This window comes from Papio anubis, chromosome 4 (assembly GCF_008728515.1).
Source record: "Papio anubis isolate 15944 chromosome 4, Panubis1.0, whole genome shotgun sequence".
NCBI classification, from domain to species: domain Eukaryota; kingdom Metazoa; phylum Chordata; class Mammalia; order Primates; family Cercopithecidae; genus Papio; species Papio anubis.
The window spans coordinates 17,975,746-18,000,244 of NC_044979.1; the positions used below are offsets into that span (position 1 = coordinate 17,975,746).

At 49.2% G+C, this 24,499-nt stretch overlaps 1 protein-coding gene across 8 annotated transcripts in view; it reads left to right on the plus strand.

Annotated features, from left to right (window-relative positions):
* Positions 1–3,203: 3,203 nt before the first annotated feature.
* Positions 3,204–24,499, plus strand: part of DENND2A (DENN domain containing 2A) — a 128,090-nt gene continuing 106,794 nt past the window's right edge. For 2 of the 8 annotated variants that reach the window (XM_031665096.1, XM_031665095.1), the window contains exon 1: positions 3,245–3,508. The gene's annotated coding sequence lies outside the window, so the exon portion shown is untranslated. Of the gene's footprint in view, positions 3,509–3,626; positions 4,061–24,499 lie in introns of those variants that run through there. The other 6 variants (XM_031665087.1, XM_021936343.2, XM_031665097.1 and 3 more) reach the window with 6 other exon arrangements.

Consider the following 24,499-nt stretch of genomic DNA (forward strand, 5'->3'; position numbering starts at 1 on the left):
TACAATGAGCTGAGATTGCACCACTGCACTCCAGCCTGGGTGACAGAGCAAGACTCTGTCTCAAAATAATAATAATAAATAAAATAAAATAAAATATAAAGAAGCAAGATTAAATACTCAAAAGAGAAATCAACTTGACCCTTTCCTCTCACCCTCACTTTTCCCAACTTGAGGCCAGGCATGATCTCCTACCCTAAGCTTCATTCTCCAACATGAAGAGAAGCTGTGGACAGAGAAGGAGGGCAGAGGACGAATATACTGTTGGAGTTGTCAGCACCAGGAACAGGAGAAGAGGGGATGACTGAGAGGCCCCTCCAGGCTCCAACGTGTGGCACCAGCCTTGGAGGGCTATCATGGGCTACCTTGTCTCCCTTCTCCAGGGAGCCAGCAGGGGCAGGGCCACATGGGGAAGGAGGGAGGGGGCCATATGTGGGACCCCTGTCATGGTCAGAACCACAGGATGACCCAGCAATGGGAGCAGCCAGCTCTGAGAAGTTGGAGGGCTGGGGGCTGTGAGAGGCAGGCAGGGTTAGAAATACACAAAGGTCATCAGGCTCAGACCCAAGGAACTAAGGCAGGAGTTATTTTCCTAAAACAGGTTAGTGTCCGGAAGTCAAAGATGAGGGAGTGGAAGGCCAGGCACAGTGGCTCACACCTATATAATATAATCTCAGCACTTTGGGAAGCTGAGGTGGGAGGATCACTGGAGGTCAAGAGTTCGAGACCAGCCTGGCCAACATGGTGAAACCCTGTTTCTACTAAAAATACAAAAATTAGCTGGGCATGGTAGCGGACGCCTATAATCCCAGCCACATGGGAGGCTGAGGCAGAAGAATCACTTGAACTCGGGAGGCAGAGGCTTCAGTGAGCCAAGACCACACCACTGTACTCTAGCCTAGGTGACAGAGTGAGAATCTGTCTCAAAAAAAAAAAAGGCCAGGTGCGGTGGCTCATGCCTATAATCCCAGCACTTTGGGAGGCCAAGGCAGGTGGATCATGAGGTCAGGAGTTTTTAAGACCAGCCTAGCCAAGATGGTGAAACCCTGTCACTACTAAAAATACAAGAAAATTAGCCAGGCATGGTGGCAGACACCTGTAATCCCAGCTACTCAGGAGGCTGAGGCAAAAGAATCGCTTGAACCCAGGAGGTGGAGGTTGCAGTGAGCCAAGATCGCACCAGTTTGCTTTCTTATATGTTTTGGCAGTCCTGGGAATAATTAACCCTCAAGAAGCCAAGTCTTGGCCAGGCATGATGGCTCGCATCTATAATACCAACTTGGGAGGCCAAGTCATGAGGATCACTTGAGGCCAGGAGTTCAAGATTAGCCTGGGCAACATAGCAAGACCTACAAAAAATAAAAAGCCGACCATGATGGCATACATCTGTAGTCCTAGCTAACTGGGAGGCTGAGGTGGAAGATTGCTTGAGCCCAGGAGTTCGAGGCTGCAGTGAGCTATGATCGCACCACTGCACTCCACCATGGGTGAGAGACTGAGATTGCCTCAATCAATCAATCAATAAAAAACAAGCCAAGCCTGGGAAGCTGAGGCAGGAGAATGGCGTGAACCTGGGAGGCGGAGCTTGCAGTGAGCTGAGATCGCGCCACTGCACTCCAGCCTGGGCGACAGAGCAAGACTCTGTCTCAAAAAAAAAAAAAAAAAAAAAAAAGCCAAGCCTCTGATCTTTATTTAGAAAGTGAAAAACTTACTGAATAATGCTTCAACAAACAAAACAATATTTTAAATGCTTACACTTTAAAAAAAAAGCTTGCACTTTGCAAATGTGGGCTCTAAAAGTTGACTCTGCTTAGTTAAAATGGGTATGTCATGAGGAGTTTAAGGAACTTCGTAAGCCCTGGAAAAGCTTCAAAGAGTTCTCAGAATGCATAAAACCCTCAGCTGAGAAGAAAACAGCTTTTTTTCCTGTGACTTTGAACAAGTCCCTCAAATCTCAGGCGCCCAGTCTATAGGCACTGCCTGGGCAGTATTACGTCATTACACCCATCTTTTATTTTTCACTGTCTCCCTTCTGCCTTTCTCTCGCGCGCACACTCCTTCTGTGGATTTGTAAGGCTAAGCCTCTCTTCTCTCTTTCCCACTTGCCTGAACTTTAGGCCTCTTTGCTGTCCCGCAGGACCATGGCTCCCAGTCCTTCTGGAAGTCACTGAGCTAAAGACGAGGATGGCCATCCTCTGGTGTGGAGATGGACCTGAAGCCTGCTCCCACCGCGCGCAAATCACCCCGCCAGGCCCCCCTCACTGTCACCAGGGCACTCCTCTGCTCAAAAACGTTCCGTCCCCCACTTGAAATCTGTCCAAGCCTACCCATCAGACCGGATTCACCACTAGTCCTCACTCGGCTGTTTCTGAAATGCCTAGCCTCCGCTTCTGGCCTCCGCTGGTGCTCTTCTCTCCACTCAGAACCCTTTCCTTTCCCCCACTTTCTTCCACCTATGCAAATACTATTAAGTGTTCCCGGCCCGGTCAAAGCTCCAGGGAACTTCCTCGAAGGCCCCAGCCCGTATTCCAGACCGTCTTCCCCGCGCCCACGGCATTTCCCTGCAGACTTCTGCTTGGCAGCCCGCATCCTGCAGTCTGTGTTCCTTGACGGTGTCCTGCGTGCGTGCGGGCAGCGGGTCTATGAAGTCACTTCTCTTGGAAGCTTTTCCTGACCTCCTCCCTTCCCGCCCGGTCTGGGAGACCTTCTGCAGGGCGCTTGGCCCCAGGAACTCCCCGGCCTCCATCACCCTCATCGCCCGTCTCATGACTGTCATTACCCCTGCCCGACGGCAAGCTGCCTGGGGCAAGGGCGGTGCCTGACTTACTGCCCGGGGTGCCCCCGACCCGGGCCCAGTGCCGAGTGTGTTAACCGCCTGGAGTGAGCGGGGCCGGGCCTCCGTTCCCTTGGCTTGGACGTCCAGCTCTCAGCCCCGGGCCGGGAGCACCTCGCGAATCCGCCCGGGCCCGGGTGGAAGGGAGCCGGCGCGCGGCGGGCGTCCTCCCAGGAAGGGTTAAGCCACCTCTCCCCCACCCCTAGAGGCGAGGGGGCGAGTCCGGCAGAAGGTCCTGTTTACCGCTGCTCCGCGCGGGGCCGGGCCCTGGGAGAGGGGTTGCCGTGGCAACCGGCCGGGCGCCCGCCAGCTGCGAATTAGCTCACTGGGCCGGGCGGGATGGGTCGGGAGGAGGGGGCGCGCGTCGCGCAGATCGTCGCGGAGCCGCGGGAAGAGAAGGCAGGGGCAGCGGGCGAGCCTGCGCTGGGCCGGCCGAGGGAAGCGAGCCGCTGGGGCCGGGGACGGCGGGGACCCCACGGGAGCGCGCGCGGCGGGGACCCCCAGGGGCTTGCGGGCGGCCGGGGGAGGCTCGGCGGACAAAGGGGCGGAGGGCGGAGAGCCATGGCCTCCCCGGCCCCCGCCGCCGCCCGCCCCCGAGCCGTGCCGCCAGCCGTCCTGGCCCGCCCCAGAGCCCCCCAGATACGCCCCAGAGCCCGCGGAGCGGCCGCCCGCGGGAAGGTAGGGCCGGGCCGGGTCCGGGGGTGCAGGGTCGAGCTGGGGAGGGAAAGGGGACGGAGGAGGGGACGCGCGGGGGAGGGAGGAAACGGCTAGCGCGACCAGAGCCCTGACGGGGGAAGTGGCTCTGCAGACGGGAGTCTGAGTTCCCGCCTGGTCCCGGGACTTGTGCAGAGCGCGATCCAGGCGTCCCTCCCGGGCTCTGGCTGACTCCCAGGGCTGAGCCCGGACGCCGCCGTCCCGCGCGCCTCGGGGACCTGCAGAAAGCCTGCAGACCCCCGCCCTGCGTTGTGCTGAGTCCCTCGGGGCGCGAGTGCGAGTGTGTGCGCGTGTGTCCGCGCGTGTTTGTGTCTGTGTGAGTGTGTGTGCGCGCGCTTGTCTGTGTTTGTGCGCGCGGGTCTGTGTGTGTGTGTGCGAGTGTGTGCGCGCGCTTGTGTGTCTGTGTGTGCGAGTGTGTGTGTGTGCGTGCGCGTGCAAGCGCAGGGCATCGAGGCGGCTGAGCAGCTGGGCTCCCCTCACAGCGGTCAGCATTTGCAGTCTTGGGAAAGCAAGAAGGTAAAGATGATTGAATGGTCTTACTTCTTCCACTTTGTCCCCAAGGGTGGAGTTGGGAGCAGATGGAGCCCAGGGGAAGTCTGGACACAGTTGTATTAGGAGGGTCACAGAGAGCTGGGTGAGACCACGGAGCAAAGTCAGACCTCAGCCGTGGAATCTTGTTATGGGGGGCCTGGGACAGGAAGCAGGAAGCTGGTCAGGGCTCTCCAGGGGCGTAAATTGGGCAAGGGAAGTGCAGTGACCCTGCCTTTACCAGCTGGTGCTGACTTCCAGCTGCTGTTCAGATTCAGGAATGTGACTTCCCCAAGGTTCCAAATGACATCGGACAGTAATGGGCTGGGGGTAACAGAGTTGTAATAGGCGTGCTCCAGTAATCTTGTTAGTAAACTCTTACACCCTCTGCGGTTACCACATAAAAGAAGAGAAAGAAATCCCTTCTCCTTACATCATCAAATATCAGATACCAAAAGAGTGGAGTAGAAAGTCTTTGGGTGGGCAGTGTGGGAGGGAGCAGAACTCCAAGAGTAAGTGTGTGTGAGTGTGTGAGTGTGTGTGTGTGTCAGAGACGGTTTCTGAGGCCTGGTAATGAAAAGGCTGGCGGGAGGCTGGCCTCCAGTCCTTTTGTTTGTTTTTTATTTTTATTTTTTTGAGTCAGAGTCTTGCTCTGTCACCCAGGCTGGAGTGCAGTGGCCCGGTCTCAGCCCACTGCAACCTCCGCCCCCTGGGTTCAAGCAATTCTCCTGTCTCAGCTTCTTGAGTAGCTGGGATTACAGGCGCCCACCACCACGTCCAGCTAATTTTTGTATTTTTAGTAGAGACGGGGTTTCACCATGTTGGCCAGGCTGGTCTCAAACTCCTGACCCCGGGTGATCTGCCTGCCTTGGCCTCGCGAAATGCTGGGATTACAGGCATGAGCCATTGTGCCTGGCCTCCAGTCCTTTCATTCTGGAAGATTAATAAAATCGTGTGTCAAGTATTCTATTCATCCCCTTAAACAGCTCAGTGTGCAAGGCATGCGTGCTAGACATCAGTGGCACAGCGAGGAATGAGACGTCCCCCTTCCTTCGAGGAACACCATCCTAGCTGGGTAGTCAAACAAAAAAGTAAAACCAGTCCTGGCCCAGCCTGGCTGTGAGGGTTGCATGGCGTAGAGCTAGGGCAGCCCAGAGAGGAGCCGCTGCAGGGAAGCCCCACAGATTAGGTGATGCTTGGGCTAAGCCCTGAAAACCACCTCACCAAGGAAACAGCAGGGAAGGTTGTTTCAGGCTGAAAGAACAGAATGTGCAAAGTCACCAAGAGGGTCTAGGAGAGGCCAGTGAGGGGAATTCAGTGTGGCTGCGGGTTGCAGGATGTGAGTGCGTGCTGGGGAGAGGTGAGGCGGAGGCTGTCAGGGCAGAGGCACAGGGAAGGAAGGATCCGCCAGAAGGAGGCAGGAGTATGCACTGAAGCAAGAGTGATGCGCTCCTGCTGGTTGTTGGTTGGGGAGGCCTGAAGGAGGAGGAAGAGACCAAGACTTTCTGCAACACCCAGGCCAGAATTACTGAGGAGCAGGAGAAGCTGAAAGGATGCCAGGATCAAGAGGCAGGACCCGATGACTGGTTTGGGCAGAGTGTGATAACTTAGACTAAAAGCAAGTATGTACAGAAATGCTCAGGAGAAAACAAAGCAAAGCAAAAGGAATGTGGACCTTCGGAGTGGCCTGCATTTAGCAGATTACAACACTTGGATAACGCATTTGGCTGTAAGTTTTCTGGCAGCTTAGGGACAAACAAAAATACACTGGGTTGCATAGTTTGGGATTTTGGACAACAGAAACCATACAAATTAATTCTCAGAACAAAACTTTTCCTGGAATTGAACTCAGCTGGGAATTTATCATGTGGAACTTTATGTAAAGACTGAAGAGTGACGTAGAAAAAAAAATCCTCGTTGCTGGTGTTACAAAAGATGGGAAGATAAAACTCCCCATTACTGCCTTCCTCTGCCATCCTGTTATGTCTAGGGGAGTGAACTGCACTTCTGTGAGGACTGGGTGTCATCTCAGGGTATGGGGCCAGGGGAATCCTATACAGAGGACACAGTGGTACGTCAAGTGCAGGAAGAGCTGATGCCCATCTCCATGAATGTAGAGAGCAAGGCGTCTGGGGTGCTCAACCATGAAGGGAAGGAGGCTCATCATAGTATAGCCCAGAGAGGGGTGGGCTGAGACTCTGGTCTGCAGAAGGGGCCAGGTAGGGCATAGCATGTTGGAAGGGCCAGCATCCAGGAATCTTGACCCCTGGGGAAACAGGCAGGGAGAGTGCACACAGCATTGTAGGATTCCATTCATATGGGCAAGTCCACTTCCCAGGGCGGTCCTGGTCATTCTGCCTCCAGACTTGATGTCTGCCTCTAAAGGGGTAGGAAAAGGGTGGGACTCAGGAGACCAGAGATCCTCTTCAGGAGACCAGAGAGGCCCAGGAGGGTGGAAATCTTGTTTGCTACAACATAAGGAAGTTGCAGAGAAACCAGGAGTGGGAGCTGAGAACTGGGAGGTCCTGCGGACTCAGGCACAGATTTCCTGGCCAGGCTCTTCTCTTTGGTTTCTGCAGAAGGCAGAGAACCTGCAGAATCTATGTCCATACATTGCTAATATACCCTCTGAACTTTAAACTATTTCTTGCCAACTATAGCTGTCTTAAATTAACATTCAGTAGGGGTGGGATTCTACCCCTCCAATTAAATTTCTTAACATTTTTAATCTTGGGTTGTGCATTAGAATATACATTTAAATGCTGGGGAGGAGAGTTTGAGACCAGCCTGAGCAACATGGCAAGACCCCATCTTTATAAAAAATAAAAGAAATGGGCCAGGCGCAGTGGCCCACGCCTGTAATCCCAACACTTTGGGAGGCTGAGGCAGGCAGATCACTGGAGATCAGGAGTTTGAGACCAGCCTGGCCAACCCCATCTCTACAAAAAATACAAAAATTAGCCAGACGTGGTGGCACATGCCTGTAATCCCAGCTACTTGGGAGGCTGAGGCAGGAGAATCGCTTGAATCCAGGAGGCGGAGGTTGCGTGAGCCAAGATTGCATCACTACATTCCAGCCTGGGCGACAAAGCAAGACTCCATCTCAAAAATAAATAAATAAAAGAAATTAACTACACACGGTGGCACATACCTGTAGTCCCAGCTACTCGGGAGACTGAGGCAGGAGGATCACTTGAGCTCAGGGAGGTTGAGGCTGCAGTGAGCATGATTGTGCCACTTCACTCCAGCTTAGGTGACAGTGAGGCCCTGTGTCCGGAAAAAAAAAAAAAAAAAAAAGGCTGGGGAGGCAGATTTAAAAACAACTGATATTTAGGTCAATTAAAATCTCTGAGAGTAGGCCCTGGCATCAGTATTTTTTTTAAGATCCCCAGATGATTTTATGATACAGCTGAGGTTGAGACTGGCTGCTCTAACACTCACTTATAGAGAGCCCATCACAGGGCGGGATAGAAACTCAGATTCCAAAAGATCCTGGGTGGGGCACATGGGATGCCTCGCAGGTCCTCAAAAGTGGACAAGGCTGGCCTTGCTTGTTCCTGGCGTTCCGCACAGTCTCCTGGACTCCTGGTCTCGCTGCTTCTCCCCCAAGGTCTGTCTTTACCAGCCCTCTGTTCCTTCTGGCAGTCACCTTGCTGAAGACTGGGGGTTAGGAGTTGCTTCCCTGGAGCTGCCCTGGATTGCTCTTTCTTGGAGAGATTTTAGTGAGACTGGTTTTCCACGGGTTCACTGTGTAGCCCGCTTCGGGCCGTGACTCCTCACTGTCCTCATCACTGCCCCTCTGCCCACACGCATTGTTGCTTGTTACCCCAGGAGCCTGGCCCTGGGCACTGGCTGTCAGCCTCGTGTGTCCAAGCATAAACCCTTCTTCTGCCACCTGAACGAGATGGCCTCCACTTATACCCCAGACTCTCTTGAAATTCCCTGTGCTGGTTACTCAGGGGGAAGAGTGCCAGGTCCTGCTGCCCCCTTTAGTGATAGGAGGCAAGCACTTCCTGGAACTGGGGCAAGCGATGAGCTAAGTTCTCTACTTTTCATATGCAAAAGACAGCGACATGCTTGGAAGCCAGAGTCAGACTCTCCTTTACCCTGGCCTTAAAATCAATGTCTGACGTGGGCAAAAGTTTATTCCGTCAGCCCTCTGTTTGCCAGCTGGGCCTAGAATTGCCACTCTAGCTTCAGCTGCTCTTTGGCACGTTCGTCCCTGGCTTGCAGTTCAGAGGGGCTAATGAACAGATAAGCCTGAGACCCACTCTTCCAACTGGTTGAAATACGGGAAACCAAGTGATCGTTTTTTCCCCCGGTCTTGGGGAAGGAAGGGGTGAGTCACCCTTGCAGCAAGCTTAGGGAAGAGGTTAGCTTCCCTCAGTGGAAGGGAACCAGGAGGTCATAGGCATCCCTTCAGAAGGAAATGAAAGCAGGGATCATTGGCTGGAGAGTGGGGCCAGTACAGGGAGCCGTGACCTTGGCTGTGACCCCTCCTCCCAGGATCCCCAGGCCTTCCACACACTGCGGATCTTATCTGAAGGGCTTGTCAGACCACTTCAAGCAGAGTGCCAAATGCATTTCCTTTTGTTGTTTTGTCTTCTAAAAAAGTACACTTAAAAATTGTAGGTTTACTTATAAACTTTATATGTAATATATGAAAGTTATATTTGTCATAAAACATTTATTTATTTATTTATTATTTATTTTTAGACAGGGTCTTGCTCTGTTACCCAGGCTAGAGTGCAGTGATGTAATGATGGCTCACTGCAGCTTCCACCTCCTGGGCTCAAGTGATCCTGCTGCCTCAGCCTCTTGAGTAGCTGGGACTATAGGTGCGCACCACCATACCTAGCTAATTTTTGTATTTTTCGGAGAGACAGAGTTTCCCCATGTTGCCCAGGCTGTTCTCAAACTCCTGGACTTAAGCAATCCACCTGCCTTGGCCTTCCAAAGTGCTGGGACTACAGGCATGAGCCACTGCACTTGGCCAAAAAAAAATTTTTTTTTTTTGAGACGGAGTCTTGCTCTGTTACACAGGCTGGAGTTCAGTGCCGTGATCTTGGCTCACTACAACCTCCACCTCCTGGGTTCAAGCAATTCTCCTGCCTCAGCCTCCCAAGTAGCTGCACTGGAGTGCAGTGGCGTGATCTCAGCTCACAGCAACCTCTGCCTCCCAGGTTCAAGTAATTCTCCTGCCTCAGCCTCCCAAGTAGCTGGGACTACAGGCGCCCACCACCTCCCCTGGCTAGTTTTTGTATTTTTTAGTAGAGAGGGGGTTTCACCATGTTCGCCAGGCTAGTTTGGAACTCCTGACCTCAAGTGATCTGCTGGCCTCGACCTCCCAAAGTGTTGGAATTACAGGCGTGAGCCACCACGCCTGGCCAAAAATTTTAAATTTCTAATTTTAATATGTTTTCTTTTAAAAGTTAACAAAACTCAAAATATAATACATTGCTTCTGTGCATGTGCCATAGTATGAATTTTAATGTTCATATTAACTTAAATAGAAATTTATAAAATATTCGGGGCAAAACCAGTGTGGGTACAATTGGGTTAAGAAACAGACAGGTACTATATCTTATTATTGTTTTAGAAGGGAGTATTAGAATCTCATTTTCAAAATAACCATCACTTGGCACAAATAGATTCAATAAGTATGTGGCTTTGAAATATATTTTAGGCCGGGCATAGTGGCTCACGCCTGTAATCCCAGCATTTTGGGAGGCTGAGGCGGGCGGATCACAAGGTCAAGAGATTGAGACCATTCTGGCTAACACGGTGAAACCCTGTCTCTACTAAAAATACAAAAAATTAGCCGGGCGTGGCGGCATGCGCCTGTAGTCCCAGCTACTTGGGAGGCTAAGGCAAGAGAATGGCGTGAGCCCAGGAGGTGGAGCTTGCAGTGAGCCGAGATCACACCACTGCACTCCAGCCTGGACGACAGAGCGAGATTCTGTCTCAAAAAAAAAAAAAAAAAGAAAAAGAAAAAAAAAAGAAATCTATTTGAATCTCGCAATTCCACTTTTAGAGATTTATCTTAGGAAAATATTGGAACAAGGGCTGTAGAGTATTTGTGGCAACATTGTTGGTAGTAGCTGAGCTTGGAGGCTGAAGTGGGAGATCACTTGAGCCTGGCGGGCGGAGATTGCAGTGAGTCAAGATCACGCCACTGCACTCCAGCCTGGGCGACAGAACTCTCAAAAAAATCTTTATAGATTGTCTTCCATGTTGTCTTAATTTTGTCTCTTGCTGTTGGTTTCATGTTTCCAAAACCTTGATGGCACATCACCACAATTCCACATGTTGTGTAGGTTGAAACCTAGGATGGGTGGACCAAGTGACACAACACAGCCAACCCAGCAAAGCAATTTCAAGGGCCTTTCTTTCTCTCCCTTACACTCCCCCACTTATCAGAAGAAAAGACGCAATAATGGTCAAATTTGATTCAGCACTAAATTTTCTGCAAGTTCATGGTAGGTAAAAGATAGGGTAACCATATACACAAAGTGGGACAATAGAGAAAGTAAAAAGCGTGCATTAGGCCAGGCGCGGTGGCTCACACCTATAATTCTAGCACGTTGGGAGGCCAAGGCGGGTGGATCACTTGAGGTCAGGAGTTTGAGACCAGCCTGGCCAAACCCCATCTCTATAAAAATACAAAAATTAGGGCTGGGCGTGGTGGCTCATGCCTGTAATCCTAGCACTTTGGGAGGCAGACCGGATCAGTTGAGGTCAGGAGTTGGAGATCAGCCAGGCCAATGAAACCCTGTCTCTACTAAAAATACAGGAATTAGCCAGGTGTGGAGGCGGGCGCCTGTAGTCCCAGCTACTCAGGAGGCCGAGGCAGGAGAATCATTTGAACCTGGGAAGCAGAGGTTGCAGTGAGCCAAGATTGCATCACTGCACTCCAGTCTGGGTCACAAGAGCTAAACTCCTCAAAAAACAAAACAAAACAAACAAACATAAAAACACTAAAAATAAGTTGTTAATTGATGTACAATAGGCTTAACCTGGACTGGTCTCTGCAAACTGCACCTTGTGGCCACCCTGGAAAAGGCTGAGAGTTGGATATGCTCATTCATTCTCCTTGCTGGGACAGGTGTGTTGACCCAGCCAGAGGTGATTTGGTACCACCCCTCTGTCTATCTCCCACCACCTTTCTTATCCACATCTAGAGTTGAGGCTTGAGTTTAGGGAAGGGGAGGAGGCCAGGTGGGTAGTCCAAGGTTGCATATGAACTTCCTTCTTGCTCCCATTCAGTGAATCAGAGGAGACAGATTCTATTTTCACTGCCTCTCCCAGCTCACCATGGAAAAATAATAACTGCCTATCTTCTTCCATCAAACTTTAAAGTGTTAAAACAGGACACTTCTATAATTTTATTTGGGCATTTCATGTGCCTGGGAAATACAGGCTAAACCTCCCCAGATGACCAAGCAGAGGCATTTGTAAGGGATCACACAGCAAATCACAATTCAGACTGACCCAGCATGGTCCAGGGTGAAGTTGGTTGGGGAAAAAGCCATATGCTCTGGTTTGGTTACTAGATAGAAATAATGGGACAGCCTAAGACATAGAACGTGCGTCCCCCGAGCTTGGAGTGAGACTAGTCTCTCAGCCACAGATTTGGTCGGGGTGGTGACCGCGAAGATGAAAAGGAACTTCCCAAACCAGCTTGCCTCATGCTCTGGGATCTTCAGCCAGGGCAATGTCTCCAGCACCCTGGCGTCTCAGAGGGATTCTCTACTTAATGCTCTGAGCTTGTTCAGATTTGTCATGAAGTGTGTGGTCATCCAACCTCAAATACAACTCCCTGGCATCTTGTGGTGACTGTCATCTGTCATCTGTGCCATTTCATCATCTGTATTTGTGACGATCAACAAACATACACAACCTTACAGGATATCAGAAGGGGACCAGTGCCCTCTATTTACTCTCCCGCTGACTGATGCATCTAATGGGGTGGAAAAATGTCAGAGAAGAGAGAGCTGCTTAATCCCTCTCAAAGCAACCAGACTTGAAGTTTCCAGCACTGCAGAGAGCCAGGAGAGCCTCTTATTCCAGGCTCTTCCTTCCCTTGAACATAGGACAGCCAAGATTCCTGGTCTGGTATGGAACTGAGAGAGATGGGTAAGCAGGCTAAGAGGCTGCTTCCGGGTACACACCCAACCCCGAGATTCAGACTGCCAGTTTGTCAGGAGAAAGCAAGAAAGAGAATGCTCCTTTTGGGAGCAAGAAAGAAGCAGAACAAATGCAGGAGTCCCATGAGGCAGATCCACATGTTCCTTCCCCACACCCCCAAAATCTGGCTTCTATTCCTAACCATCTGCTGAAACCACATCTCAGGTTACTAATGGTTCATCTGTGGCCAGTTCCCTGTTCTCATGCTTCTTTATCTCACTAATGCACTTGACACACCCCTGACCCTTCCTTCTTCAAACCCAAGTCAAGGTGAATGTAAAATGCGTGCAGTGATGTATCTGCGCCACTTGTCAAAATACTGAAATGCTTCTATTCTGGTTGATAAATAGGGTGTCCCACACTCCCAGAACCATTAACTCTCCCCCTGCCAAGAGCTGGCCATTAAAGGGTTAACAGTAAGGCCATAGCTTGTTTGGCTCCTGCACACTTTTGTTATAATTTTGTTGTGTGTTTTTTGTTTTTTGTTTTTTTTTGAGACGGAGTCTCACTCTGTTGCCCAGGCTGGAGAGCAGTGGCACTGTAACCTCCACCTCCCAGGTTCAAGTGTTTCTCCTGCCTCAGCCTCCCGAGTAGCTGAGATTACAGGTGTGTGCCACCATTCCTGGCTAATTTTTTGTATTTTTATTTTTTATTATTTTTTTTTTTTGGTAGAAATGGGCTTTCACCATGTTAGTCAGTTTGGTCTCGAACTCCTGACCTCAAATGATCAGCCCACCTTGGCCTCCCAAAGTGCTGGGATTACAGGTGTGAGCCCGTCCTGTTAGATATTTTGAATAATACTGCCTCAGTGTAGAAACCATACTGTTTTGGTTGTTTTAATTGTCTTTCAAAAAAGAGATCGTCACTGATTCCTCCTGTTCTTATTCAACGGGTATTTATACAACACTCACAGTAGACCAAAATCTCGGTTAGGCATTGTAGGGAATAAAAAGAAGCCGGTGTGTGTGTTCTGCCATTAGAACTCCCTGTCTAGTTGGAAGGCCCAGGTAAAGAAACATACGAAGAGCCTGGGCAACATGGTGAAACCCTGTCTTTAAGAAAAATACAAAAATTAGCTAGGCATGGTGGTACATGTCTGTGGTCCCAGTCACTCAGGAGGCTGAGGTGGGAGGATCACTTGAGCACAAGAGGTAGAGGCTGCAGTGAGCTGTGATGGTGCCACTGCACTCCAGCCAGGGTGACAGAGTGAGACCCTGTCTTTAAAAAAAAAAAAAAAAAAGACCTGGCATGGTGGCTCACTTGAGGTCAGGAGTTCGAGACCAGCCTGGCCAACATGGTGAAACCCCGTCTCCACTAAAAATACAAAAATTAGTCAGGCATGATGGCAGGCACCTGTAATCCCAGCTACTTGGGAGGCTGAGGCAGGAGAATTGCCTGAACCCAGGAGGTGGAGGTTGCAGTAAGCTGATATGGCATCACTGAACTCCAGCCTGGCCGACAGAACGAGACTCCATCTCAAAAAAACAAGAAAGAAAGAAACATAAAAGACACCATGTAGAGAGTGAAGTAACTAGAGCACCATAAAAGCAACCCATGCCTCACTTGCTCACTACCTTCTTCTTCACTGTCTCCCTCAGCTCATCATGCTCAGTTTCATCGCTCCCTCCCAAACTGGACCTCTGAGTTGTGCTTTATACAGACCGTTAGCTCATTACCTCTCACTGCCTCTTGCATGTACCACTCTCACCTTAATGTGTCCAAAAGAGAACATATTTTCATTACATTCTGTGGCCTCCTTATTTCCCTGGCTTAGCAAACCTTCACTCCTCTTATTTCGAAACATCCCAACGTCTAGCCTGCTGCCGGGGCTGTCTTCTCCCTGGCTCCCACATGAGTCCCGGGCTCCTGTCCTAGCAAGCGGTCTTCATGCTGGGCAGGCTTCGCCTTGTTCTTTACTCCATGCGCTGGCCTCCTCGGTAGCACTTTCCCTTCCCCAACTCCCGGAATCCAATGGAGTCTTTCTTGGCCACCAGGCGCTACCTCTTTGAGGCAGTCCCTGGCTCCCCTTTCATTGCCCTCCTCCAAATTTCTCCAGTTTATATTTGTTTCGTAACATTTGCCCTCTTAGTTCAAAAGTATTCCTCCACCCAGTCTGATGGCGCTTCTGCACACCTCTGCAGTTAATTTTGAGACGGAGTCTCGCTCTGTCGCCCAGGCTGGAGTGCAGTGGCCGGATCTCAGCTCACTGCAAGCTCTGCCTCCCGGGTTCACGCCAGTCTCCTGCCTCAGCCTCCCAAGTAGCTGGGACTACAGGCGCCGCCACCACGCCCGGCTAGTTTTTTGTATTTTTTTAGTAGAGATGGGGTTTCACCGTGTTAGCCAGGATGGTCTCGATCTCCTGACCTCGTGATCCGCCCGTCTCGGCCTCCCAAAGTGCTGGGATTACAGGCTTGAGCCACCGTGCCCGGCCTGCGGTTAATTTTGAATACTGCCTTTCACCCTAGACACCATTCTGTTTTGGTTGTCCTAACTGTCCTTGAAAAAATAGATCTTCATGGATTCCTCTTGAGTTTTCTGTGAGTTTTATTAAGGGCATGTCAGGCATTCTCTAAACCAACCTTGTCTTTCTGTTTTGAACAATTGCAATCTTTTATTGCCATTTGGTTGATAGGGTTTATATCTTTTGTCTCTAGCTTGAGGGCAGGGACCATTTTTTATACTTGTGTATTGCCAACAGCACCTCAAAGAGAACTGTCTCCAGCTTGCTGATTAATCATATTGATTAGTTTTAAATCGATCAATGCTGGCTCAGATTAACTAAATGAAATTATAGGCCAGGTGCGGTGGCTCACGCCTGTAATCCCAGCACTTTGGGAGGCCAAGGCAAGTGGATCATTTGAGGTCAGGAGTTCAAGACCAGCCTGACCAACATGGTGAAACCCCGTCTCTACTGAAAATACAAAAAAATTAGCCGGGCGTGGTGGTACGTGCCTGTAGTTCCAGCTACTTGGGAGGCTGAGGCAGGAGAATTGCTTGAACCTGGGAGGCAGAGGTTGCCGTAAGCTGAGATTGCGCCACTGCACTCCAACCTGGGTGACAGAGCAAGACACTGCCTCGAAAAAAATAAACAAACAGAGAAAAAAAAAAGAAATTTTAGGCCAAAGGGGATTATCCGTATCTTGAAAGTTAGCTAAATAAAAATGAACACATTTCCAGTCATTGCACAACTTCTGAGTACAAAACACCAGGCACAGATAGTAAACAAACAGAAGTAGGGTCTCAGGTCAGTCAGAGCAGGCTGCTCTGGTCTGAGGGCGACCTCGCCTTACTTTAACAGTTGGCACCACAGCCAGTGCAACAAGTCACTGGCTTCTGCTGCAAAGGAAAGGAGAGCAGGTCACCTAATTCCAAAACCAGCTTTTCAGATTGTAACAGCACTTATATGTTGAAGAGTAGTTTAGACTTGCAAACAAATGAGGCTTTGTAAGCAGCCCTGCAGGTGAGTTGAGGATATGGCGTTATTACTAATTCATTAAGAATTAATGCTTGCTGGCTGGGCACAGTGGCTTACACCTGTAATCCCAGCACTTTGGGAGGCCGAAGCTGTCAGATCACTTGAGGTCAAGTTCGAGACAAGCCTGGCCAACGTGGTGAAACCCCATCTCTACTAAAAATACAAAAATTAGTTGGGCATGGTGGTGCACACCTATAGTTCCAGCTACTCAGGAGGCTGAGGCAGGAAAATTGCTTGAACCACTCCAGCCTGGAGGACAAGAGCAAAACTCTGTCTCCAAAAAAAAAAAAAAAAAAAGAGAATGAATGCGTGCTGGGCATGGTGGCTCACACCTATAATCCCAGCAGTTTAGGATGCTGAGGTGGGAAGATTGCGTGAGCCCAGGAGTTAGAGACCAGCCTGGGCAACAAATCGAGACCCTGTTTCTATGTCTCTACAAAAAAAAAATAGCCAATTGTGGTTGTGCACTCCTGTGGTCCCAGCTAATTGGGCGGCTGAGGCAGGAGGACTACTTGAACTCGGGAGTTTGAGGCTGCAGTGAACTGTGATTGCACCACTGCACTCATCCTGGGTGACAGAGTAAGACCCCATCTCAAAAAAAAAAAAAAGAAAAAATTAAAAAGAAAAACAGGCCAGGTGCAGTGGCTCACACCTGTAATCCCAGCACTTAGGGAGGCCAAGGCAGGCAGATCACACGAGGCCAGGAGTTCGAGACCGGCCTGGCCAACATGGTGAAACCCCATCTCTACCAAAAATACAAAAAAATTAGCCAGGCATGGTGGTGTGCACCTGTAGTTCCAGCTAGTCGGGAGGCTGAGGCACAAGAGTTGCTTGAACTCTGGAGGTGGAGCTTGCAGTGAGCCGAGATTGTGCCACTGTACTCCAACCTGGGCAACAGAGCAAGAGTCCATCTCAAAAAACTAAACGAAAAATAAATATAAATTTAAAATAATATATTAGAGCATTATTACTTATTAGTATTATTTGACAGGGTTAAGTTCACCTTAGAATAATGGAAGACATTTACCGAGCGCTTTTTCTGGGCTATGCACTGTGCTGAATGCTTTACAGGTGCAATTTCATCTAATCCTTAGCAGTCGTTTAAAGTAAGTGCTACCATTATCACCACTTTACAGAGGCGAGAACTAAGGCTTAGAAAAGCAACTTGATCAAGGTCCTGCAGCTCTCCAAGTTCACTGGAATTTAAACCTGGGTCTGTCTGATTCCAAATCCTTTGCTTTTAATCCTAATGATAAACCCTTTCTCAAGCTTTTTCTCAGAACCCGGGAGCAGCTGCAGGAGTAGCCTCAGCTCCATTCTCTTGTGCTGGCCCCAAGCAAGGGGATGGGAGATGACGTCTCCCTCTAAGATTGCTGCCTTTTGTCCAAATGTGCTGGCCGGGAGCCAGGCCTGGAAACTCTCTGCTCATGGAAAGAAAGAACAGAAGCCAGCAAAAGAGGGTGGGAAGAGTCTGAGGGGAGGAAAGGAAGAGGAGGACAGGAAGGCAAGAGGGAGAAAGGAGGTGGGAAAGAGGATTCTGTGGGTAGCACAGCTGGAGAGGGAGATGTTGTGCCAGGAAGCAAGCGAACGAACGTGACCTTCGGGTGCATTCCATTCAAGTGGGCTGTTCAGTGGTGCAGCGTGAGCCTCCAGCCCTAGGAGGCACAGATCCTGGAGCTGTCCAGGTGCTCAGAGACCAGGACAGATCACACAAGCTGGTCCTTCCTCCCATTCTCAGGATTACTGTCCGGTGAGGTCAGATCACAATCAACAGCAGGAAAGCCTTCAGAGGGAAAAGAAGCCACAAAATGGCAGCCCGAGGGCTGCCTCTGGAAGTGGAGGAGCTGGCCAGGCAGGGCCTCAGTGTCACGGAGTGCATGGTGTGCAGGGGACGGAGAAGGGGAAGGGAGGAGACTGGGTGGTGGGTACTTTGAATAAAATCAAATCATAACTTTCCCAAGTTCCTACTCTGGATTGAGGAGTGGAAGGCCCATACCCTGCCCCCAAGGTGCACATGTAGGCGTTAGGCGCCTGGACGCTGGAGTCAGACACTCTGACACATGCAGCACCCATGCAGCCTTGGGAAAAGTTAATCCCTCCAGGCCTTAATTTCCACATCTGAGAAGGGGAGGCGATAGTAAGCTTACTGTGAGCCTTAAACTAAATGACCTGGGTAAAATCTTGCTTAGGGAATAGTAAGTGCTCAATTAGTATCAGCTGTTCATTGATCATTGCAGCTTAATTTGAGGTGTCAAAACCTAATGTGAAACCTTCAATAAAAAATGTATAAATAGCATTTGAAGCCAACCATAGAAGACATAACACAAGGTTATATACATTTAGTTAGAACATCAACTTTTTCTTCTTTCCTTATAAAATAAGAGAAAGCATTCAGTAGGAGCCCATGGCTAATTTTTTTTTGTTTTCTTTTTTTTGTTGTTTGTTTTTGTTGTTGTTGTTTTTGAGGCGGAGTCTCACTCTGCCAGAGCTTGATCTCCGCTCACTGCAAACACTGCCTCCTGCGTTCAAGCGATTCTCCTGCCTTGGCATCCAGAGAAGCTAGGTTTACAAGCGCACACCACCACGTCCAGCTAATTTTTTTGTATTTTTAATAGAGACAGGGTTTCACCATGTTGGCCAGGCTAGTCTCGAACTCCTGACCTCAAGTGATCCGCCCTCCTCAGCCTCCCAAAGTGCCGAGATTACAGGCATGAGCCACCGTGCCCAGCCTGTTTTTTTTTTTTTTTTTTTTGAGATGGAGTATCGTTCTGTCGCCTAGGCTGGAATGCAGTGGCGCGATCTCGGCTCACTGCGACCTCTGTATCGTGGGCTCAAGTGATTCTCCTGCCTCAGCCTCCAGAGTAGCTTGGATTATAGGCATGTGCCACCATGCCCAGCTAATTTTTGTATTTTTAGTAGAGGCAAGGTTTCACCGTGTTAGCCAGGCTGGTCTCCAACTCCTGACCTCAGGTGATCCTCTTGCCTCGGTCTCCCAAGTGCTGGGATTACAGGCATGAGCCACCGTGCCCGGCCTCATGGCTAATGTTATCTGGTAGCTATAAGGCAAATGTGTTTTATTTTTTGTTGTTTTTAAAAAAATCTCCAGGCTGGGCGTGGTGGTGCACGCCTGTTATTCCAGCTACTTGGGAGGCAGAAGCAGGAAGATTGCTGGACATAAGGTCGAAGCTGTATTCACAAGACTGCACTCCAGCCTCGGCAACAGAGAGATTTCTCAAAAAGCAAAAAAAAAAAAAAAATCCCTCAACAGCCTGATAATAACAAAGAACATTTCTCACTTCTAAAAAAAAAAAATAGTCACCAGAAACACGAACTTCACAAATCTCTCTGGGTTTCTAAAGAAGTGGCTCTTCAGCTCAGAAAAACAAAGAAAAAAAAAAAGAGAAGAAATGCGTTCAAGAACATGGAACATGTAACTAGCAGATCCAGGTTCTCCTGTGATAGCTTCTCCATGGAAACCTGAGTCCCCTGAGGCAATGGGAAAGGAGGGTGAGGGGGTGAATGAGCCCCAGGCAGGGTAACAGGAGCCCTAGGTTCTGCTTCTACCTCTGCCACCATGTGGCCAGGTGACAGGCTAGGTGAGCCACAAAAGCCCTGGGCCACAGTGTTGTCACCTGCAGCCCTGGCGTCCCACCTATCCCCTCCCTGTGTCGGTGTTGAGGAGCCTCTCCGTGCCAGGGGCTTTTCCAACATCATTACTTTTTTTTTTTTTTGCCTTTCCTCCTTGAATTTCCTCACTAGACTGGGACCTCTGAGAAGCACTGTCATATACCGGCTGGGTTCCTAGTAACCCACTGGGTCACAAGGAGAGAACTGCTGAGGCCAGGAGGAGGATGTGGAAGGCTGGGTCAACCAGCGCAGGCGTCACTCCCAACAGGGTCCTGGGAGAGGGGGCTCAGCATTTCCTGAAGGCAGATGACTCCATAAATAGACCGGGGGATGGGAAAAGGATTCGATCATCCCATTCCTCCTGTCAGCTCAGCTCCTCCTTCTGCTCATCCGGACTCTGCAGCCTCTCCTAAATGTTTTTCACTCACATGTCGCCCTGCCAGGGCATTAGGGTGGAAACGGGGATGTGATGGGCTTTTCTCCTAGATTGTAGATCCAAACAAGAACTGAAGAAGCTGTACCTGCCATTATTTATTTTTCATTTCCCGCGGAAACTTCTCCTTTGTCCATGTCAGTATAAGGCCAGAGTTTTTTCAGTGGGGTTTTACTGGAAGGAAGGAAGTGAGCAAGGAAGAAAGTTGTACACCTTCTGATACCGTGGCCTATTTAACTTCAGGGGTTCAGCAGATCTTCCTGTTGTGACACTTCTCATTTGCTCTTTTTTTTTTTTTATTAGACAGAGTCTTGCTCTGTCACCCAGGCTGGAATGCAGTGGTGTGATCTTGGCTCACTGCAACCTCTGCCTCCCGGGTGCAAGTGAGTCTCCTGCCTCAGCCTCCCGAGTAGTTGGAATTACAGGCGCCCGCCACCATGCCTGGCTAATTTTTGTATTTTTAGTAGAGATGGGGTTCACCAAGTTGACCAGGCTGAACTCGAACTCCTGACCTTGCAATCCGCCCGCCTCGGCCTCCCAGAGTGCTGGGATTACAGGTGTGAGCCACTGCACCCAGCCCTCCATACACTCTTTAGGTCCTCAGAAAGATTAGGTCTCCTGACAACACCCTTACTAAGACCTCAGATGTTCCTAGCACCTTCAGTGTCATGAGAGTCTCCTCTGAGAGGGAAAGGCACTTTTTTTTTTTTTTTTGGAGATAGAGCCTTGCTCTGTCGCCCAGGTTGGAGTGTGGTGGCATGATCTTGGCTCACTGTAACCTCTGCCTCCCAGGTTCAAGCAATCCTTCTGCATCAGCCTCCCAAGTAGCTGGGATTGCAGGCACCTGCCACCACACCTGGCTAATTTTGGTTTTGCCATTTTGGTCTCGAACTCCTGAGTTCAGGTAATCTGCCCGCCTCAGCCTCCCAAAGTGCTGGGATTACAGGCGTGAACCACTGCACCCAGCCAGAGAGGGACTTCTTGAGGGCTGCTTTTGTGACCTCCATAATGCAGAGAACGATCAGTTCACACCAAACTTCCTGGGCCAGTCTAGAGGCAAACCTAATGAGGGCTTTAGTTTACTTAGCAGCCAAAGTTTAGTCAGCTCCAGCCATGTGGATACAGATTCGTGTTTAAAACAGTCATAGAGGCCTGGTGTGATGGCTCATGCCTATAATCCCAGCACTTTGAAAGGCCAAGGTGGGCAGATCCCTTGAGTCCAGAAGTTCTAGACCAGCCTGGGCAACATAGCAATACCCCATCTCCACAAAAAAGAAGAAGGAAAAGGTATTCAGTGCCCTCCTGGAGGGTTGGTGGATGGTTGGGGCTGTGACAGGGGGTTGAATTGTCTCTTGGACCTGGGCATGCTTACTTCAGTACACTGGGGTTGTAAAATTCTGTGTTCTTTTATATTCACGAGCACTGAAAGCTCCTGATGGCTGGATAGCACTCATTTAAGCTGAGCCTCCAAAAGATCATTTTAACAGTCTGAGGTGGAGGGGATGTGAAACCTTGGTGAATTTGTATAGAGTATATAAATTTTCTGTACTATTCTTGCAACTGTTCTGTAAACTTGAAATTGTTTCAAAATTAATTTTTTTTTTTTTTGGAGATGGAGTCTCGCTCTGTCACCCAGGCTGAAGTGCAGCAGCACAATCTTCGCTCACTGGAACCTCTGCCTCTTGGGTTCAAGCGATTCTCTTGCCTCAACCCGCTGAGTAGCTGAGATTACAGGCATGTGCCACCACGCCTGGTTAATTTTTGTATTTTCAGTAGAGATGGTTTCACCGTGTTGGCCAGGCTGGTCTCGAACTCCTGGCTTCAAGTGAGCTGCCCATCTCGTCCTCCCAAAGTGCTGGGATTACAGGCATGAGCTACCGCGCCCGGCCCAAAATTTAAAAATTTAAAGGTCATTATGCTTCTGGTATCATCTTTTTTTTTTTTTTTTTTTTTTTTTTTGTATTTTTTAGTAGAGACGGGGTTTCACTGTGTTAGCCAGGATGGTCTCGATCTCCTGACCTCGTGATTCGCCCGTCTCGGCCTCCCAAAGTGCTGGGATTACAGGCTTGAGCCACCGCGCCCGGCCGCTTCTGGTATCATCTTGACAACAGCTTTCAGAAAGTCTACACAAGTTGTGTTCACAGATTCTGCCTTGGTTTGTGTGTTGCTTGACCCCTGCAAAGAGATCCTAAAAATCGTTTGGGCGTCTCCTCCTTATGGAAACAGTGTTACTTTTCATTCAGTGGTTGGTACTTCCTTAAATATTAGTCATTCTGAGATTATGCAAATATCTGTGCCTTCCAGCCACGTACCCCAAACGAAATTCAGCCCAATCTTCAAGCCTAACTCAGGGCTGCTCTTCCACAAATGGCGTTCACTTTCACCTGTTTTGCTTATGTTACTGTGTTTTGTACTGGAGACATTCATGTGCATCTTATTTCCTGTGTGAGAATGCAAACTGTCAGAGGGCAAATTAATCTATTTTACATTTCTCACAGGTGTCACTCTGTTCCCTGAGAGAAGCAGGCACAACTATTGCAAGAATGAATTACATGACTATAACAGGCCCTTTGTATTTGTGAGTTCCGCATCTGAGGATTCAATCAACCACAGACTGAAAATACTCAGAAAAAAAAATTCCAGAATGTGTTACGTTGCAGATGTGTACAATGTAGTTATGCCTAGGGTGTCTGCATTTGTACTGAACGTGTACAGAGTATTTTTCTCTTGTCATTGTTTCTTAAACAACACCGTATAGCAACTATTTACATAGCATTTAGGTTGTATTAGGTATTATAAGTAATCTAGAAATGATTTAAATATGTGGAAGGGCCAGGCCTGATGGTGGCTCACATGTGTAATCCCAGCACTTTGGGAGGCCAAGCTGGGAGGGTTGCTTGAGGCCAGGAGTTCAAGACCAGTCTGGGCAACACAGCAAGACCCTATCGCTACGAAATTTTTTTTTTTAGTTAGCTGAGCCTAGTGGCTCACACATGTAGTCCCAGCTACTCAGGAGGCTGAGGTGGGAGGATCACTTGAGCCTAGGAGGTTGAGGCTGCAGTGAGCCATGATGCCACCATTGTACTCCAGCCCAGCCACAGAGCGAGACCTTGTCTCTTAAAAAAATTTTTTTAGCCGGGCGTGGTGGCTCATACCTGTAATCCCAGCACTTTGGGAGGCCGACGTGGGCGGATCACGAGGTCAGGAGATCGAGACCATCCTGGCCAACATGGCGAAACGCCGTCTCTACTAGAAATACAAAAATTAGCTGGGCGTGGCAGGGTGTGCCTGTAATCCTAGCTACTTGGGAGGCTGAGGCAGGAGAATCACTTGAAGCCAGGAGGTGGAGGTTGCGGTGAGCCGAGATCGTGCCACTGCACTCCAACCTGGGTGACAGAGCGAGACTCCATCTCAAATAATAATAATAATAATTTTTAAATTAAGAATATGGGAGGATGTGCATAGGTTATATCCAAATACTTTGCCATTAGCATCCATGAATGTTGGTATCTGAGTGACATCCTGGAACCAATCCCCCGAGGATACCAAGGGATGACTTCATTTCCCTTCAGCCATTGGTTTCCACATAATCACTCTGGACCCATTGAAACATCTGTGCTGGGATGTGGTTACGGTAGAACAGGATCTAAATCTTGGTTGTCTCTAAGGGAAAGGCGCTAATGAGAATAAAGTATCACTTAGCCTTCCCTTCAGGAGATACAATGGCAAAGCAAAACAGGTGCAGAGTGATGAACTCACCTGAGCTGGATGCCCTGCAGCTGTGGTTGTGGCTGCAAGGCAGCTGTGGGGCTTGCTGGGCGCTGCAGAGCAGACCCAGACACCCACAGACAACAGCAGCACTTATATGCCTCCCTCCCCTGCTGTATTTGTAATAGCAACTATAATACATGCTCATTATAGAAAATTTGGAAACCTGGGGGGTTTTGTTGTTAAAAATATAGATATTAGAGATTGGAAAAAAAAATCAAAGTTTCTTACCCAATGGCAACTACTGTTACTCCCTCATTAAATTTACTTCCAGTCATTTTCTTTTGTGTGCAGTTTTGAATAGTAATAAATTCCTCCTCCCCCACCCCTTTTAAACATTGTTTCATTCATTTTGGACACAAGCTTTTGGATTCTGTTTCTTTTGGCTAACACTAAAACATGAACGTTTTTTCCATTTAATAATAGTCTTTTTCTTTTTAGCTTCAGTTTAAAATTTTCTTTTTTTATTTTTTTGAGTCAGAGTCTTGCTCTGTCGCTCAAGCTGGAGTGCAGTGTCGCAATCTTGGCTTGACGCAACCTCCACCTCCTGGGTTCAAGCGATTCTGTTGCCTCAGCCTCCTGAGTAGCTGGGACTACAGGCACCCACCACCATGCCCGCCTAATTTTTTGGGTATTTTTAATAGAGATGGGTTTCACTATGTCGGCCAGGCTGTTTTTGAACTCCTGACCTCAGGTGATCCACCAGCCTTGGCCTTCCAAAGTGCTGGGGTTACAGGTGTGAGTCACTACACCGAGCCTAAAATTTTCTTTTTAAATAATAGCTTGATTGAGATACTTGATTGAGATATAATTCACATGCCTTACAATTCACCCATTTAAAGTGTATAGTTTAATGTGTGCACATTTAAAATGTACAGTTTTGGCTGGGCGTGGTGGCTCACACCTGTAATCCAAGCACTTTGGGAGGCCAAGGCAG